This window comes from Crinia signifera, chromosome 3 (genome assembly GCF_055691185.1).
Source record: "Crinia signifera chromosome 3, ASM5569118v1, whole genome shotgun sequence".
Lineage (NCBI taxonomy): Eukaryota > Metazoa > Chordata > Amphibia > Anura > Myobatrachidae > Crinia > Crinia signifera.
In genome coordinates this window covers 276,266,527-276,274,026 of record NC_139219.1, presented here as the reverse complement: position 1 = coordinate 276,274,026, position 7,500 = coordinate 276,266,527, and the positions used below count along the sequence as shown (strand labels likewise).

The following is a 7,500-nucleotide window of genomic DNA, read 5'->3' as shown; positions in this document are numbered from 1 at the left end:
TTTTACAAAAATCACTTTGCCACAACCACTGCTTATGTCTCTCAGTAGCCAACTCCAGTCCTCGAGAGCTACTAACAGTTCCCATCTTCCAGACAACCTAGCTGCTGCACAGGTGCACTCATTACTCACTAACACATTTTAAAAGATCCACAGGTGGAGCTAATTACTTCACTTGTGATTCTGTGAGGTGAGCTGGAAAACATTAACTGTTGGTAGCTCTCGAGGACTGGAGTTGGCTACCCCAGACTTAGAGAATGCTTTATACTCTGTATATTTTGAGTTTGTAAATTGCCAAAAATTGCTATCTGAGCAAAAAATAAAAACAACTCCTTCGAGCCGGAATTGAACCAGCGACCTAAGGATTTCTACACCAATCATCTCTACAGTCCTCCGCTCTACCAGCTGACTAATTAATAATTTCTATTCAGTGTGGCTGCTGAAATTGACTGGTGTCAGTCTTAAGGAGGGGAAGAGAATGTGTGTAAGAAAAAGAGAAAACAAGCTGGCATCCAAAAGATTTTGATGCGCTAACAAACATGGATTTCTAGTCCATCACCTTAACCACTCGGCCACGACTACTGCTTAAGCCTTGCTGTATTTTCACAATAGATTGTCTATGGATTGAGCTGCCTGCACTGAGAAATTGAGGATGTATTGTATTGACCCAAACACACCCAAAACTTCATTCTCCTTTACATTTGATGCGCTAATGGCCTGAACTCGCTATGGGCATCACAGGTTTCAAGTTTTTAAAAACTTGCAGAAAAGAGAAAACTTAAGGCGTTCGTAGTCGGCAGGATTTGAACCTGCGCGGGGAGACACCAATGGATTTCTAGTCCATCGCCTTAACCACTCGGCCACGACTACTGAATAAACCATGTCCTAGTTTCACAATAGATTGTCTATGGATTGAGATGCCTGCAGTCAGAAAGTGAGGATGTATTATATTGACCCAAATACACCCAAAACTTCATTCTCCTTACATTTTGCCCCGAAAAACGATTGCAAGACCAAGGGAGCTTGCCGAAATAGCTCAGTTGGGAGAGCGTTAGACTGAAGATCTAAAGGTCCCTGGTTCGATCCCGGTTTTCGGCATTGTGGAAGATAATATTTTTCGACATAAAATGCAATTTTGCAACAAAAAGCTTACGTTTTCAGGCTTCAAACTTTAAAATCATATTTACAAAAACATTTTTACAAAAATCACTTTGCCACAACCACTGCTTATGTCTCTCAGTAGCCAACTCCAGTCCTCGAGAGCTACCAACAGTTCCCATCTTCCAGACAACCTAGCTGCTGCACAGGTGCACTCATTACTCACTAACACATTTTAAAAGATCCACAGGTGGAGCTAATTACTTCACTTGTGATTCTGTGAGGTGAGCTGGAAAACATTAACTGTTGGTAGCTCTCGAGGACTGGAGTTGGCTACCCCAGACTTAGAGAATGCTTTATACTCTGTATATTTTGAGTTTGTAAATTGCCAAAAATTGCTATCTGAGCAAAAAATAAAAACAACTCCTTCGAGCCGGAATTGAACCAGCGACCTAAGGATTTCTACACCAATCATCTCTACAGTCCTCCGCTCTACCAGCTGAGCTATCGAAGGATGCTGTAGGTTCTCAAATATGTTATTATATGCTCTTTAATATAGCTTTAAATGTTTAGCTAAATGAGTGTTCTAGGAATAATGTGAATATTCTATTGTTTATAACCATTTGACAACCTTTGTTTAAAATTGGGCTTTGAAAATTAATTTCTAATTAATAATTTCTATTCAGTGTGGCTGCTGAAATTGACTGGTGTCAGTCTTAAGGAGGGGAAGAGAATGTGTGTAAGAAAAAGGGAAAACAAGCTGGCATCCCAAAGATTTTGATGCGCTAACAAACATGGATTTCTAGTCCATCGCCTTAACCAATCGGCCACGACTACTGCTTAAGCCTTGCTGTATTTTCACAATAGATTGTCTATGGATTGAGCTGCCTGCACTGAGAAATTGAAGATCTAAAGGTTCCTGGTTCGATCCCGGGTTTCGGCATTGTGGAAGATAATATTTTTCGACATAAAATGCAATTTTGCAACAAAAAGCTTACGTTTTCAGGCTTCAAACTTTAAAATCATATTTACAAAAACATTTTTACAAAAATCACTTTGCCACAACCACTGCTTATGTCTCTCAGTAGCCAACTCCAGTCCTCGAGAGCTACCAACAGTTCCCATCTTCCAGACAACCTAGCTGCTGCACAGGTGCACTCATTACTCACTAACACATTTTAAAAGATCCACAGGTGGAGCTAATTACTTTACTTGTGATTCTGTGAGGTGAGCTGGAAAACATTAACTGTTGGTAGCTCTCGAGGACTGGAGTTGGCTACCCCAGACTTAGAGAATGCTTTATACTCTGTATATTTTGAGTTTGTAAATTGCCAAAAATTGCTATCTGAGCAAAAAATAAAAACAACTCCTTCGAGCCGGAATTGAACCAGCGACCTAAGGATTTCTACACCAATCATCTCTACAGTCCTCCGCTCTACCAGCTGAGCTATCGAAGGATGCTGTAGGTTCTCAAATATGTTATTATATGCTCTTTAATATAGCTTTAAATGTTTAGCTAAATGAGTGTTCTAGGAATAATGTGAATATTCTATTGTTTATAACCATTTGACAACCTTTGTTTAAAATTGGGCTTTGAAAATTAATTTCTAATTAATAATTTCTATTCAGTGTGGCTGCTGAAATTGACTGGTGTCAGTCTTAAGGAGGGGAAGAGAATGTGTGTAAGAAAAAGAGAAAACAAGCTGGCATCCCAAAGATTTTGATGCGCTAACAAACATGGATTTCTAGTCCATCGCCTTAACCAATCGGCCACGACTACTGCTTAAGCCTTGCTGTATTTTCACAATAGATTGTCTATGGATTGAGCTGCCTGCACTGAGAAATTGAAGATCTAAAGGTACCTGGTTCGATCCCGGGTTTCGGCATTGTGGAAGATAATATTTTTCGACATAAAATGCAATTTTGCAACAAAAAGCTTACGTTTTCAGGCTTCAAACTTTAAAATCATATTTACAAAAACATTTTTACAAAAATCACTTTGCCACAACCACTGCTTATGTCTCTCAGTAGCCAACTCCAGTCCTCGAGAGCTACCAACAGTTCCCATCTTCCAGACAACCTAGCTGCTGCACAGGTGCACTCATTACTCACTAACACATTTTAAAAGATCCACAGGTGGAGCTAATTACTTCACTTGTGATTCTGTGAGGTGAGCTGGAAAACATTAACTGTTGGTAGCTCTCGAGGACTGGAGTTGGCTACCCCAGACTTAGAGAATGCTTTATACTCTGTATATTTTGAGTTTGTAAATTGCCAAAAATTGCTATCTGAGCAAAAAATAAAAACAACTCCTTCGAGCCGGAATTGAACCAGCGACCTAAGGATTTCTACACCAATCATCTCTACAGTCCTCCGCTCTACCAGCTGACTAATTAATAATTTCTATTCAGTGTGGCTGCTGAAATTGACTGGTGTCAGTCTTAAGGAGGGGAAGAGAATGTGTGTAAGAAAAAGAGAAAACAAGCTGGCATCCAAAAGATTTTGATGCGCTAACAAACATGGATTTCTAGTCCATCGCCTTAACCACTCGGCCACGACTACTGCTTAAGCCTTGCTGTATTTTCACAATAGATTGTCTATGGATTGAGCTGCCTGCACTGAGAAATTGAGGATGTATTGTATTGACCCAAACACACCCAAAACTTCATTCTCCTTTACATTTGATGCGCTAATGGCCTGAACTCGCTATGGGCATCACAGGTTTCAAGTTTTTAAAAACTTGCAGAAAAGAGAAAACTTAAGGCGTTCGTAGTCGGCAGGATTTGAACCTGCGCGGGGAGACACCAAAGGATTTCTAGTCCATCGCCTTAACCACTCGGCCACGACTACTGAATAAACCATGTCCTAGTTTCACAATAGATTGTCTATGGATTGAGATGCCTGCAGTCAGAAAGTGAGGATGTATTATATTGACCCAAATACACCCAAAACTTCATTCTCCTTACATTTTGCCCCGAAAAACGATTGCAAGACCAAGGGAGCTTGCCGAAATAGCTCAGTTGGGAGAGCGTTAGACTGAAGATCTAAAGGTCCCTGGTTCGATCCCGGGTTTCGGCATTGTGGAAGATAATATTTTTCGACATAAAATACAATTTTGCAACAAAAAGCTTACGTTTTCAGGCTTCAAACTTTAAAATCATATTTACAAAAACATTTTTACAAAAATCACTTTGCCACAACCACTGCTTATGTCTCTCAGTAGCCAACTCCAGTCCTCGAGAGCTACCAACAGTTCCCATCTTCCAGACAACCTAGCTGCTGCACAGGTGCACTCATTACTCACTAACACATTGTAAAAGATCCACAGGTGGAGCTAATTACTTCACTTGTGATTCTGTGAGGTGAGCTGGAAAACATTAACTGTTGGTAGCTCTCGAGGACTGGAGTTGGCTACCCCAGACTTAGAGAATGCTTTATACTCTGTATATTTTGAGTTTGTAAATTGCCAAAAATTGCTATCTGAGCAAAAAATAAAAAGAACTCCTTCGAGCCGGAATTGAACCAGCGACCTAAGGATTTCTACACCAATCATCTCTACAGTCCTCCGCGCTACCAGCTGAGCTATCGAAGGATGCTGTAGGTTCTCAAATATGTTATTATATGCTCTTTAATATAGCTTTAAATGTTTAGCTAAATGAGTGTTCTAGGAATAATGTGAATATTCTATTGTTTATAACCATTTGACAACCTTTGTTTAAAATTGGGCTTTGAAAATTAATTTCTAATTAATAATTTCTATTCAGTGTGGCTGCTGAAATTGACTGGTGTCAGTCTTAAGGAGGGGAAGAGAATGTGTGTAAGAAAAAGAGAAAACAAGCTGGCATCCCAAAGATTTTGATGCGCTAACAAACATGGATTTCTAGTCCATCGCCTTAACCAATCGGCCACGACTACTGCTTAAGCCTTGCTGTATTTTCACAATAGATTGTCTATGGATTGAGCTGCCTGCACTGAGAAATTGAAGATCTAAAGGTACCTGGTTCAATCCCGGGTTTCGGCATTGTGGAAGATAATATTTTTTGACATAAAATGCAATTTTGCAACAAAAAGCTTACGTTTTCAGGCTTCAAACTTTAAAATCATATTTACAAAAACATTTTTACAAAAATCACTTTGCCACAACCACTGCTTATGTCTCTCAGTAGCCAACTCCAGTCCTCGAGAGCTACCAACAGTTCCCATCTTCCAGACAACCTAGCTGCTGCACAGGTGCACTCATTACTCACTAACACATTTTAAAAGATCCACAGGTGGAGCTAATTACTTCACTTGTGATTCTGTGAGGTGAGCTGGAAAACATTAACTGTTGGTAGCTCTCGAGGACTGGAGTTGGCTACCCCAGACTTAGAGAATGCTTTATACTCTGTATATTTTGAGTTTGTAAATTGCCAAAAATTGCTATCTGAGCAAAAAATAAAAACAACTCCTTCGAGCCGGAATTGAACCAGCGACCTAAGGATTTCTACACCAATCATCTCTACAGTCCTCCGCTCTACCAGCTGACTAATTAATAATTTCTATTCAGTGTGGCTGCTGAAATTGACTGGTGTCAGTCTTAAGGAGGGATAGAGAATGTGTGTAAGAAAAAGAGAAAACAAGCTGGCATCCAAAAGATTTTGATGCGCTAACAAACATGGATTTCTAGTCCATCGCCTTAACCACTCGGCCACGACTACTGCTTAAGCCTTGCTGTATTTTCACAATAGGTTGTCTATGGATTGAGCTGCCTGCACTGAGAAATTGAAGATCTAAAGGTACCTCGTTCGATGCCGGGTTTCGGCATTGTGGAAGATAATATTTTTCGACATAAAATGCAATTTTGCAACAAAAAGCTTACGTTTTCAGGCTTCAAACTTTAAAATCATATTTACAAAAACATTTTTACAAAAATCACTTTGCCACAACCACTGCTTATGTCTCTCAGTAGCCAACTCCAGTCCTCGAGAGCTACTAACAGTTCCCATCTTCCAGACAACCTAGCTGCTGCACAGGTGCACTCATTACTCACTAACACATTTTAAAAGATCCACAGGTGGAGCTAATTACTTCACTTGTGATTCTGTGAGGTGAGCTGGAAAACATTAACTGTTGGTAGCTCTCGAGGACTGGAGTTGGCTACCCCAGACTTAGAGAATGCTTTATACTCTGTATATTTTGAGTTTGTAAATTGCCAAAAATTGCTATCTGAGCAAAAAATAAAAACAACTCCTTCGAGCCGGAATTGAACCAGCGACCTAAGGATTTCTACACCAATCATCTCTACAGTCCTCCGCTCTACCAGCTGACTAATTAATAATTTCTATTCAGTGTGGCTGCTGAAATTGACTGGTGTCAGTCTTAAGGAGGGGAAGAGAATGTGTGTAAGAAAAAGAGAAAACAAGCTGGCATCCAAAAGATTTTGATGCGCTAACAAACATGGATTTCTAGTCCATCGCCTTAACCACTCGGCCACGACTACTGCTTAAGCCTTGCTGTATTTTCACAATAGATTGTCTATGGATTGAGCTGCCTGCACTGAGAAATTGAGGATGTATTGTATTGACCCAAACACACCCAAAACTTCATTCTCCTTTACATTTGATGCGCTAATGGCCTGAACTCGCTATGGGCATCACAGGTTTCAAGTTTTTAAAAACTTGCAGAAAAGAGAAAACTTAAGGCGTTCGTAGTCGGCAGGATTTGAACCTGCGCGGGGAGACACCAATGGATTTCTAGTCCATCGCCTTAACCACTCGGCCACGACTACTGAATAAACCATGTCCTAGTTTCACAATAGATTGTCTATGGATTGAGATGCCTGCAGTCAGAAAGTGAGGATGTATTATATTGACCCAAATACACCCAAAACTTCATTCTCCTTACATTTTGCCCCGAAAAACGATTGCAAGACCAAGGGAGCTTGCCGAAATAGCTCAGTTGGGAGAGCGTTAGACTGAAGATCTAAAGGTCCCTGGTTCGATCCCGGTTTTCGGCATTGTGGAAGATAATATTTTTCGACATAAAATGCAATTTTGCAACAAAAAGCTTACGTTTTCAGGCTTCAAACTTTAAAATCATATTTACAAAAACATTTTTACAAAAATCACTTTGCCACAACCACTGCTTATGTCTCTCAGTAGCCAACTCCAGTCCTCGAGAGCTACCAACAGTTCCCATCTTCCAGACAACCTAGCTGCTGCACAGGTGCACTCATTACTCACTAACACATTTTAAAAGATCCACAGGTGGAGCTAATTACTTCACTTGTGATTCTGTGAGGTGAGCTGGAAAACATTAACTGTTGGTAGCTCTCGAGGACTGGAGTTGGCTACCCCAGACTTAGAGAATGCTTTATACTCTGTATATTTTGAGTTTGTAAATTGCCAAAAATTGCTATCTGAGCAA

The 7,500-nt window shown here is 40.2% G+C and overlaps 9 non-coding genes across 9 annotated transcripts; 3 read left to right on the top strand and 6 right to left on the bottom strand.

Annotated features, from left to right (window-relative positions):
* Positions 1-785: 785 nt before the first annotated feature.
* TRNAS-AGA (transfer RNA serine (anticodon AGA)) lies at positions 786-867 on the bottom strand. Its single transcript has one exon. It is a non-coding gene; the product is annotated as a tRNA-Ser (tRNA).
* A 155-nt stretch (positions 868-1,022) lies between these two features.
* Positions 1,023-1,095, top strand: TRNAF-GAA (transfer RNA phenylalanine (anticodon GAA)). The gene has a single exon. It is a non-coding gene; the product is annotated as a tRNA-Phe (tRNA).
* Positions 1,096-1,519: 424 nt separating this feature from the next.
* On the bottom strand, positions 1,520-1,609 carry TRNAY-GUA (transfer RNA tyrosine (anticodon GUA)). The gene is given in 2 exon segments: positions 1,520-1,555; positions 1,573-1,609. It is a non-coding gene; the product is annotated as a tRNA-Tyr (tRNA).
* An 853-nt stretch (positions 1,610-2,462) lies between these two features.
* Positions 2,463-2,552, bottom strand: TRNAY-GUA (transfer RNA tyrosine (anticodon GUA)). The gene is given in 2 exon segments: positions 2,463-2,498; positions 2,516-2,552. It is a non-coding gene; the product is annotated as a tRNA-Tyr (tRNA).
* A 1,311-nt stretch (positions 2,553-3,863) lies between these two features.
* Positions 3,864-3,945, bottom strand: TRNAS-AGA (transfer RNA serine (anticodon AGA)). The gene has a single exon. It is a non-coding gene; the product is annotated as a tRNA-Ser (tRNA).
* Positions 3,946-4,100: 155 nt separating this feature from the next.
* On the top strand, positions 4,101-4,173 carry TRNAF-GAA (transfer RNA phenylalanine (anticodon GAA)). The gene has a single exon. It is a non-coding gene; the product is annotated as a tRNA-Phe (tRNA).
* Positions 4,174-4,597: 424 nt separating this feature from the next.
* TRNAY-GUA (transfer RNA tyrosine (anticodon GUA)) lies at positions 4,598-4,687 on the bottom strand. The gene is given in 2 exon segments: positions 4,598-4,633; positions 4,651-4,687. It is a non-coding gene; the product is annotated as a tRNA-Tyr (tRNA).
* A 2,093-nt stretch (positions 4,688-6,780) lies between these two features.
* TRNAS-AGA (transfer RNA serine (anticodon AGA)) lies at positions 6,781-6,862 on the bottom strand. The gene has a single exon. It is a non-coding gene; the product is annotated as a tRNA-Ser (tRNA).
* A 155-nt stretch (positions 6,863-7,017) lies between these two features.
* On the top strand, positions 7,018-7,090 carry TRNAF-GAA (transfer RNA phenylalanine (anticodon GAA)). Its single transcript has one exon. It is a non-coding gene; the product is annotated as a tRNA-Phe (tRNA).
* Positions 7,091-7,500: the final 410 nt, after the last annotated feature.